The sequence below is a fragment of the Haematobia irritans genome, chromosome 2 (assembly GCF_050003625.1).
Source record: "Haematobia irritans isolate KBUSLIRL chromosome 2, ASM5000362v1, whole genome shotgun sequence".
In the NCBI taxonomy this organism is placed as follows: domain Eukaryota; kingdom Metazoa; phylum Arthropoda; class Insecta; order Diptera; family Muscidae; genus Haematobia; species Haematobia irritans.
In genome coordinates this window covers 112,154,809-112,164,622 of record NC_134398.1, presented here as the reverse complement: position 1 = coordinate 112,164,622, position 9,814 = coordinate 112,154,809, and the positions used below count along the sequence as shown (strand labels likewise).

Sequence of the window (9,814 nt, the reverse complement as noted above, 5' to 3'; positions counted from 1 at the left end):
GGGTGTATCGTCTACAACCGTGCATCGAGCCAAAAAACGAGCCGGACTGTCGACTTACAAGAAGGTAGTGACTCCAAATCGCGATGATAAACAAAATACGACGGCCAAAGCGCGATCCCGGAGGCTGTACACGATGATGCTGACGAAGTTTGACTGCGTGGTAATGGACGACGAAACCTACGTCAAAGCCGACTACAAGCAGCTTCCGGGACAGGAGTTTTATACGGCAAAAGGAAGGGGAAAGGTAGCAGATATTTTCAAGCCCATAAAACTGTCAAAGTTCGCAAAGAAATATCTGGTTTGGCAAGTCATCTGTACCTGTGGCGTGAAAAGCAAGAAATTTACGTGAAAGAGTGTTTGAATAAACGTCTGCTGCCCAGGGATCCGGAGCGGTCCATTTTTTTCGCTCCGCTCCGCTCCCGCTCCGGAGAAAAAAAACCGCTCCGCTCCTCGCTCCGCTCCGAGAAAAAAAAAAATCGCTCCGCTCCGCTCCACGCTCCGCTCCGCTCCTCTTCGAGAAAATTATAGTACAAACATTGTATTATTTGTTCAATTGAGTTTTATTTTATTTAGAAAAATCGGGCGGTACGTATATGGGAGCTATAGCTAAATCTGAACCGATTTCGATGATTTTTTGCACATATAGTTAGTGCTATAGAAGATTACATTTCGCCAACTTTGAGTAAGATCGGTTATAAGGGTTTTATGACCTAATTTGACAAAATCGGGCGATACATATATATGGGACCTATATCTAAATCTGAAGCGATTTCGATGAAATTTTCAGACTTAAAGGGTGATACAGAAGATTATTTTGTGCTAAATTTGACGACGATCGGTTAGTAAAAAAAGTGCAACGTGACCCCATTTGTCGAAATCGGGCAATACATATATATGGGAGCTATATCTAAATTTGATCCGATTTCTTCCAAATTCAATAACGTTCGTCCTTGTGCCCAAAAAAACTCCCTGTACCAAATTTCATCAAAATCGGTTAATAATTGCGACCGAAATCCTGTGAACAACAAATACATGGACAGACGGACGGATGGACGGACGGACACCAAGCGCTAGATCGACTCAGGAGGTGATTCTGAGTCGATCGGTATATATTTTATGGGGTCTAAAATCAATATTTCTTGTAGGCACATTTTTTGGCAGATCAAACTTATTATACCCTAACCACTATGTGGTTTAGGGTATAATGACTTTAAAACAATGTGTTGAAATATTTTATTAATTTTGAAGATTTTTTCAGAAATATTAAATCCATTTTGACTTCATTAAAACGAAATTTGCATTCATGTTAGGATACACATTTTTATGTCGAATCACTTAGCTATAAGGACAAACAGACTTCATTGAAAAGTTTAGAGACTTTTAGACAAGGAAAAACTTTTTTTCAGAGAAATACGTCTTCTATTCTAAGCAAAATTCGTATTCGTATTTTAAGCATGTGAAATATTTGGCCTCCCGACAATATTCTTTGCGGTGCACCATCTACTATTTAATATGTGATAGAAACCAAATTTATGAAAATGGACCAAAATGGACCAAATTCTGTTTGGTCTGACCATCGGACCAAATTTAAAAATTAGAAATCTTTTGGACCAATTTTGGTCCGATCGGACCAAAACGGCAACGCTGATTGGAATTGAAAGTCTATACACAGAGTAGAAGTAACTACTCTCCGAAAGTTTTTTTTTGTTTTGCAACAGACGTAGAGAAGAGGTTTTGTTATATTTGTAATGTGTGTGTGTATGTTTATGTTTGCAACAACCTCCATCGACATCAGTCCGTGGTATACCTACGAATATTCTTACTCAGATCTAGTGTTACCTAATTTCGCTTTTTTCCCCTTTATTGTATAATAAATGTATATGCGCACATTTTTCAACCAAAATTGAAATTTTAATTAAATTTTCGAGAACTAATAAGAGAATGCTAGGATATAGTACAATAGTAAAGCAAATGTGAATGAAAAAAAGCATGCCCGGTTCCAAAGATTTTTTCTTTACTTTAACAGTTTGGGTATTAATTCCGAGCCAAAGAAGCGGAGAATACAAGTAAGGATACTTTAAAGACGTAATTCTCTTTTAAATTTGGGGGCTATGTACTTGCTTCTAGGAAGCAAATGTCAATTTTTAATTTTTTTTCGATTTTTTCGTCAGTTGTTATCAAAATCATTTAAAAACGAGTTAACGACAATTTTATTTTCCATATCAAGACTCGACTTCCAGTAGAAATTATGCTATGTTTAAAGTAAAAAGCGTCTTTAAAATAAAGTGTTGAAAAACATGTCTAATTTTTTAACGATATTGTGCTTTGTAGGCAAGATGCAAAAAGGAAACAAATTTAAAGACAATTTTATTAATTTTAAAGAATTTTTCTTAATTATTAAAGTCACGTTGACCTTACCTCAAAAATTTTATCTTTCATGTTATGATACACATTTTTAAGTAAAATCACTTAATTATAAGGACATTACAACTTCATTCAAAAGTTTATTGCCTTTTGGACAAGAAAAAAAAACTTTATTTTAGAGAAATGCGTCTTCCATGTTAAGCAAAATTTGCATTCTTATTCTAAGGACATGGAATCTTTGACTTCACGACAATATTTTTTTCAGTGTAGAAAACTAAAAAATTAAATATAAATAAGATCGTTTAATTGCATTTATTTGACGTTCATTTCAAACATCTTTGTAGTAATACGGAATGAAATTGATCGAAAGTACTGTTGTTACTTTTACAACACATACTATATATATATTTTGACATTTGCCGTTTTTGTGTTTCCCCAATGTACGTACGTACAAAAATACATATCGTACATTTTAAACGTTTACTCACACTACGCTAAGTACTAGCTAAATTTGAAATTACCTACACAGTGTAATTTCAAAGTTACACATTTCATTCAAGTAATATTTTATTCGGATCGGAGCGGTTTTTCATTTGGAGACCGCTCCGCTCCCGCTCCGCTCCGGATTTTAGAAATGCCGCTCCCGCTCCGCTCCCGCTCCGGCAAAAAAAGGGCTTGCTCCGCTCCGCTCCGGATCCCTGCTGCTGCCTTTCCTGAAGAAACACGGTTGTTCCGTACTGTTTTGGCCGGATTTCGCATCTTGCCATTACGGTAAAAAGGCCATGCAGGTGCAGGTGGTTCCCAAGGACAAGAACCCTCCCAACACTCCAGAGCTCCGCCCAATTGAGAAATACTGGGCTATTGTCAAGCGGAACCTAAAGAAGACCAAAAAAGCTGCTAAGGACGAGCAGCAGTTCAAGGCAAACTGGCTTTCTGCGGCGAAGAAGGAGGAAAAGGTGGCTGTACAAAATCTGATGGCAGGTGTCAAGCGTGAGGCCCGGCAATTCGGATTTGGAAAAGCCAAAGCCTAACTGAATATTTTTCCTGAATTTTATACTAATTGAACTTGAAAAAGAAATTTAATTTGATTTTTTTAATAAACGATTTCACCGATTTATACGCGTTTTCCCTTTTCCAAATTTTGACCGTATCACCCTTTATTCTGGGTCGTGGTGAAATTCTGAGTCGATCTGAGCATGTCCGTCCGTCCGTCTGTTGAAATCACGCTAACATCCGAACCAAACAAGCTATCGACTTGAAACTTGGCACAAGTAGTTGCTATTGATGTAGGTCGGATGGTATTGCACATGGGCCATATCGGTCCACTTTTACGTATAGCCCCCATATAAACGGACCCCCAAATTTGGCTTGCAGACCCTCTAAGAGAAGCAAATTTCATCCGATCCGGCTGAAATTTGGTACATCGTGTTAGTATATGGTCTCTAACAACCATGCAAAAATTGGTCCACATCGGTCCATAATTATATATAGCCCCCATATAAACCGATCCTCCGATTTGGCTTTCGGAGCCTCTAAGAGAAGAAAATTTCATCCGATCCGGCTGAAATTTGGTACATGGTGTTAGTATATGGTCTTTAACAAATATGCAAAAATTGGTCCACATCGGTCAATAAATATATATAGCCCCCATATAAACCGATCCCCCGATTTGGCTTGCGGAGCCTCTAAGAGAAGCAAATTTCATCCGATCCTGCTGAAATTTGGTACATGGTGTTAGTATATGGTATCTAATGACTATGCAAAAAAGTGTCCACATCGGTGCATAATTATATATAGCCCCCATATAAACCGATCCCCAGATTTGACCTCCGGAGCCCTTGGAAGAGCAAAATTCGTCCGATTAGGTTGAAATTTGGTACGTGATGTTAGTATATGGTATCCATGCCGGAATTGGTTCATATCAGTCCATAATTATATATAACCCCCATATAAACCGATCCCCAGATTTGAACTCCGGTGCCTTTTGGAGAAGCAACATTCATCCGATCTGATTCAAATATGGTACGTGGTGGTAGTATATGATATTTAACAACCATGCCAAAAGTGCTCCATATCAGTCCCGATCTCGAGATTTAGTTTTGGAGCCTGTTGGAGGAGCAAATTTCATCCGAGTCAGTTGAAATTTGGTACATTGTGCTAGTATATGGCCGTTAACAACTATGCCTAACTAGGTCCATATCGGTCTATAGTTATATATAGCCCTCAGATAAATCGATCCCCAATCACACAAAAATTGGTCCATATCAAGTTCATAATTGTATATAGCCCCCATATAAGCGACCCCCATATTTCAATTCTGGCTCCCTACGCACCGTGCAAAACCCCATATCGATTCGTAATTATTTGTAGACTTACCTACACATACCATTTTTGTCTAATATATGCCACGTATGGACTAACTCACAATTTAGAAAACGATGTAAGATCCCACAACCCAAATAACATAATTCGATTGTGGATGACAGTCTTTCGTAGAAGTTTCTACGCTATCCATGGCGGAGGGTACATAAGATTCGACCTGGCCGAACTTACCGCCATATATACTTGTTTAAATTATATTTCTTATTTTTTTTTAAATGTCTTATAACAAATAACACATTGCATGTCATCAAAAGCATTTTGTAACATAAAATACTTTTCAAATGACATCATTAACATATCGCAATAATTTCAGTTTATGTGTTCACTATCAGCAGCCTCGATCACCATTAAATGTAAATAAGACACAGAACTTCGGCCAGTGTAGCTTGTCTCTCCCACTCATATTTCTGCTTTCCTATTGGTTGATTGACGATTAAACAAAGGAGCGTAAGAATACGTGTGAGTTGAAATTGCTGAAATCCGCCACTACTGGGTATCTATGTTTTAAGAAAACTAGGAGTGAAAAAAATTATAATTTTAAAAGATCAATCAATACCTTTTGATTGCAAACATATTCTTATATATTTGATAAAATGATAGAGTTGATGGGTTTGATTGGTCATTTTCACGAAATAAAATTGGTCACTAAAAGAAATGAATAAAAAATATATTATTTTAGTCCGTTTAATGTAAACAGGCTTCAATGGAAAACGGTATTCACATTTCACAATTGCTTACCTTCAATAAACGTAGATTGTTTTCCATTTTTACAATACCACAAAACACAGGTAATTTCAAATGCGTTCTGTCATATATTTTTTCAAACCTTTACCACGTGGCCATTTGTTGTTGCACACTTTATTTATTTCAACCCTTTGCTATGATTTGTTGTTGAGTTCAAAATATTTATGCACACATTTTGAACGCAGCAGACAGAATGTCGCCAATCATGTTTTTCAATTTACGCGAAAAACAAAAACCCAACCGTTCGTTACGAGCTACTTCCACAGACTGATCTCTCCATCGTACATTAGTATTTGGTTGATTTTGGTCCATTCTCGTCAAATTGGTAATTTTTCAAAATTTTTAAAATTTTGAGAAAATTTTCTGTAGAAATAAAATTTTGACAAAAATGTCCATAGAAATAAAATGTTAACAAAATTTTCTATAGAAATACAATTTTGCCAAAATTTTTTACAGAAATAAACCTTAACAAAAATGTTTGTATATATACAAAATTATGCAAACATTTTGTAAAAATGTTATACACTCAAAAAAATTGAACTCTCTATTTCACTAAAGCCAATTTAACTTTATTTTAGTTCATGGAATTATTATATTTGGTGAGTTTCCTTTATTCTAAATAATTTTTTGCGTACGTTAGTTAAGGTAACTAAAAAACGTGAAAACATTATACACAAATTAAGCATAAAGATTTACTAAATTCGTATTTCTCACAACAGAGTTCATTATTTCTTTAAATTTGTAAATTTTACTAGAAATGCGTTCATCATGAACTTCGTAAGTCACTAAAGATATTCTTGCAATTTTGAACTCCAATTTTTTCCTTCAAACTACAAAATTTTCTTTAACATGTGAAAAAACTTAATTATGTCTAATAAATTTTCTTGAATTTGTCGAAAAATATTTACTTATTTTTGTGATATCGGCGTGATGCCAGCGTTTGTAGTACTGTTTAGTTAATTAAACATATTCAAAATATTCAAAATTTTCTAGAATTAACCACAAGTTTTCTTCCTGGTGAGTTCACTGTTTTTTCGGTGTATAGAAATAAAATTTTGCAATAACTTCCTATAGAAATAATACTTTGGCTAAATTTTCTATAAAATTGGCCAAATCTATATATACATAAAATTCAATCTATGTGTTTAAGCTCAAATGCCGTTTTATTAGCTTTGTTCAATCATATAATCATTTTCAAGTGTAATCCCGCCGTTAGGATTTGTCAATACCTTTTCTGCCTTTTGGTACGAAAATGAGGACATTTTCTAACGTCAAATGTCATCAACCCCCGCCTTTCGGCATCCAAGCTTTTTGACATTCTTACTTTGAGACTCTCGCTTTGGTATTTCTTCTACGAAGGTAAATATTGTTTGACGAACAATAATTTATTAAATAAAGCCCATATATTTTGGTTCAAATTCTAAACCAGTACCTTTTTATGTCTTTTCTACTTTTATGCCACGCATTCATTGGTCCTTCGAACCGGATAATTGTTGGAAAGTATTAATTCGGTGTTTTTTATTTCTTCCTCGAAGGCAAAGGCTACGCCAATCAACAACAACAACAAACGATCGACGATCACCATCCTCTACGAGGCATTTTCAATTTATTGCACATAAATATTGTTACGAATTTGATAATTATAGATATAAGTTTATTTAAATTAGTTTCCGTTAATTTAAAATTTAAAATTGTAACGATAAAATTTCGCTATCACTTGTTGGAATCATCTATTCATTTTCTAGTATTTTCCTGAATTTCTTTTATGTTCTTTTGTTTGCTTACCGAAATGTTAGTTCTTACTCTCTCATAGAATAACAACCCCTTTGCTTTGTTATTTTGCTTTCTCATTTCATCTCATTGTCTATTGTCATTGTTGTTGTAGTAATGCGAGCATATATCTATGTGAGTGTGTATGTGTTTGGCAGCCACCAGACGAATTACTTAATGGTCGTAGATCCTTCTAGCATTGTCTAAGAATGTTCTGGCGTCGCCAGAATATTGTAGTGCTACCAGAATGTTCTCGTATTGCCACACCGTCATATATAAAAGCGCTCGCATGCTGCTAACGAGTGAGTCTTAATTAAAGCGTCAAACGAATAACTTCAGTGTGAACGAATTGTAAAGTGTGAAGTCATAGTAAATAAATTGTAGATTGTCGTTATTTAAAAGAACTGTGTTTTAATTGTCGGGTAATTAAAAACGCCTAAATATAAAAACGTAACAATTGGTGTCAGAAGTGGGATAACGGAAAAAAAATCTACAATGAAGTTTAATGAGCTTCGTGTGGAAGACTTAAAAAAGGAATTGAGCAAACTGGAGCTGCCGACAACAGGCAATAAGACCCAGCTTCAAAAGCGTCTACTGGAAGAGTTTGAACGGCGTAATATGGACATTGCGACGCATGAGTTTGATTATAAGGAAGACATTGATGAATCAATACTCGTCAATACAAGCAGTGTAGAAACTCCATCTGTGGCTTCGAGTGTTGTGGATTACACATCAATGCTCAATGTTTTGAGCAAAATGATGGAAGCAAATTCTAGAAAAATGGAAGAAAATTCTAGATTGCAGAAAGAAAATGCCCTACAAATGGAAGCAAGTTCAAGAAAATTGGAAGAAAAATTCGATGAAAATTCTAGAATTCTCAATGAAAAACTACAACAAATTTCTGAAGGCATGGAAAAACGTGTGGACCATATAGAAAATCAAATTGTGGAATTGGATAAGAAAGTTCTTTCTGTGGATGAGAAAATTATGGTTCATGATGAGAAGTTTCTGCACATCGAGAAAAAATGTCAGAGCTGGAAATTAAAGGTGGTCCAGTGCACGTCATTGAGGGCTCAAAAATCAAAACTCCTGTTTTCGATGGCTCAACGTCATTTGATGTCTTCAAATTCCAATTCGAAATGGTTGCTTCTAGAAATTTGTGGAATGACGATGATAAAGCAATTGAACTTCTATTGGCATTAAAGGGCAATGCTGCTGATGTGATACAAAGCATCCCCGCTGCTTCTAGAAATAACTATAATGAAGTAATAGCGGCACTTCAACGCAAGTATGGTGGAGAGCACAAGCAAGACATCTTTAGAATGGAATTAAGAGGTAGAGTCCAGAAATCAAACGAGACTCTACAAGACTTTGCAACAGAAGTTGAGCGGTTGGTGCTACTGACATACCCAGGAGAGAGTCACCCACTTGTGGACTGCATCAAAATTGAGACCTTTGTGAATGGCATTCGAGACCCAGACATAAAATGTGCAACATATGCGTCACAAAAGGCTACATTCGCAGAAACAGTAACTTTTGCACTTGCGCAAGAAACTGCGAGATTGCTGGCACGGCCTCAAATTCACAAAGTACGCAGAGTAGAGACCGAGTGTGAAGAATCGAAATCTATCATTGACTCGATGAAAGAGCCAATGAAGCAGGTAATGCAAGAATTGAAACAGGATGCAACTAAATCCCGAATCAAATGCTATAACTGTGATAAGACGGGACATCTAGCTCGAGAATGCAAAGCACGACGCAAACGGTCAAGATCCACATCACCATCTCCATTAAACAATAACCATAAGAAGGTGACCCCACAGTCAAGTGAGTCACCTTTAAACTAAATCGAGCTAGTTCAGCGGGGCAAGAGCTGGCTCCCACAGACGATGGCCCCACCATCTCCATAGCAATAGTTCAACAGAAAAATAACAATTTAACTATTGCGGGTGTTATTAATGGCGACAAGCGTACTTTGACGTTGGATACTGGTGCATCAAAGTCTATCATTAGATCTGATTTAGTAAAAGGAAAAGTTACACCACTGATTGGAGTCAAGCTACGCACGGCTACAGGGGAACCCGCAACCGTATATGGAAAGGTCGCCGTAAAATTAACTATTGCTAACAAATCCGTTACTTATGATTTCATTGTGGCCGATATAATAGACGAAGTTATAATTGGAGCGGATTTCATGATTGCTTTTGGTATCAATCTGGATATGAAGCGTCGTGTAATGACATGGTGCGATGCCGAAATAACGGTAAACGTGGGCTATAGTGAGAATACACCCGTCAGACGTTTGACAACGAGCCAGTCAGAGTCTATACCACCGAATGCCGAAGCAATTATATGGGTTCCTATGAATGGAGATTGTGAAGTCGGCCAATTGTGGGTTGTTGAACCAGCAGAAAACAAAAGCAACAACATCTTGATAGCAAATGCCCTGGTAACAACGAACGAAGAGAGACTAATACCAGTTCGTGTCTTGAACTTGTCTGACAATCACGAGCAAATTGTAAAATTTTCTGACATTGGCAAATGTACACCAGCC

At 36.5% G+C, this 9,814-nt stretch overlaps 1 long non-coding RNA gene across 1 annotated transcript; it reads right to left on the bottom strand.

Moving 5' to 3' along the window:
• Positions 1–4,953: 4,953 nt before the first annotated feature.
• On the bottom strand, positions 4,954–5,738 carry LOC142223810 (uncharacterized). The gene is made up of 3 exons (XR_012718905.1): positions 5,485–5,738; positions 5,303–5,391; positions 4,954–5,243 (listed from the first exon to the last, which is right to left on the bottom strand). It is a non-coding gene; the product is annotated as an uncharacterized LOC142223810 (long non-coding RNA).
• Positions 5,739–9,814: the final 4,076 nt, after the last annotated feature.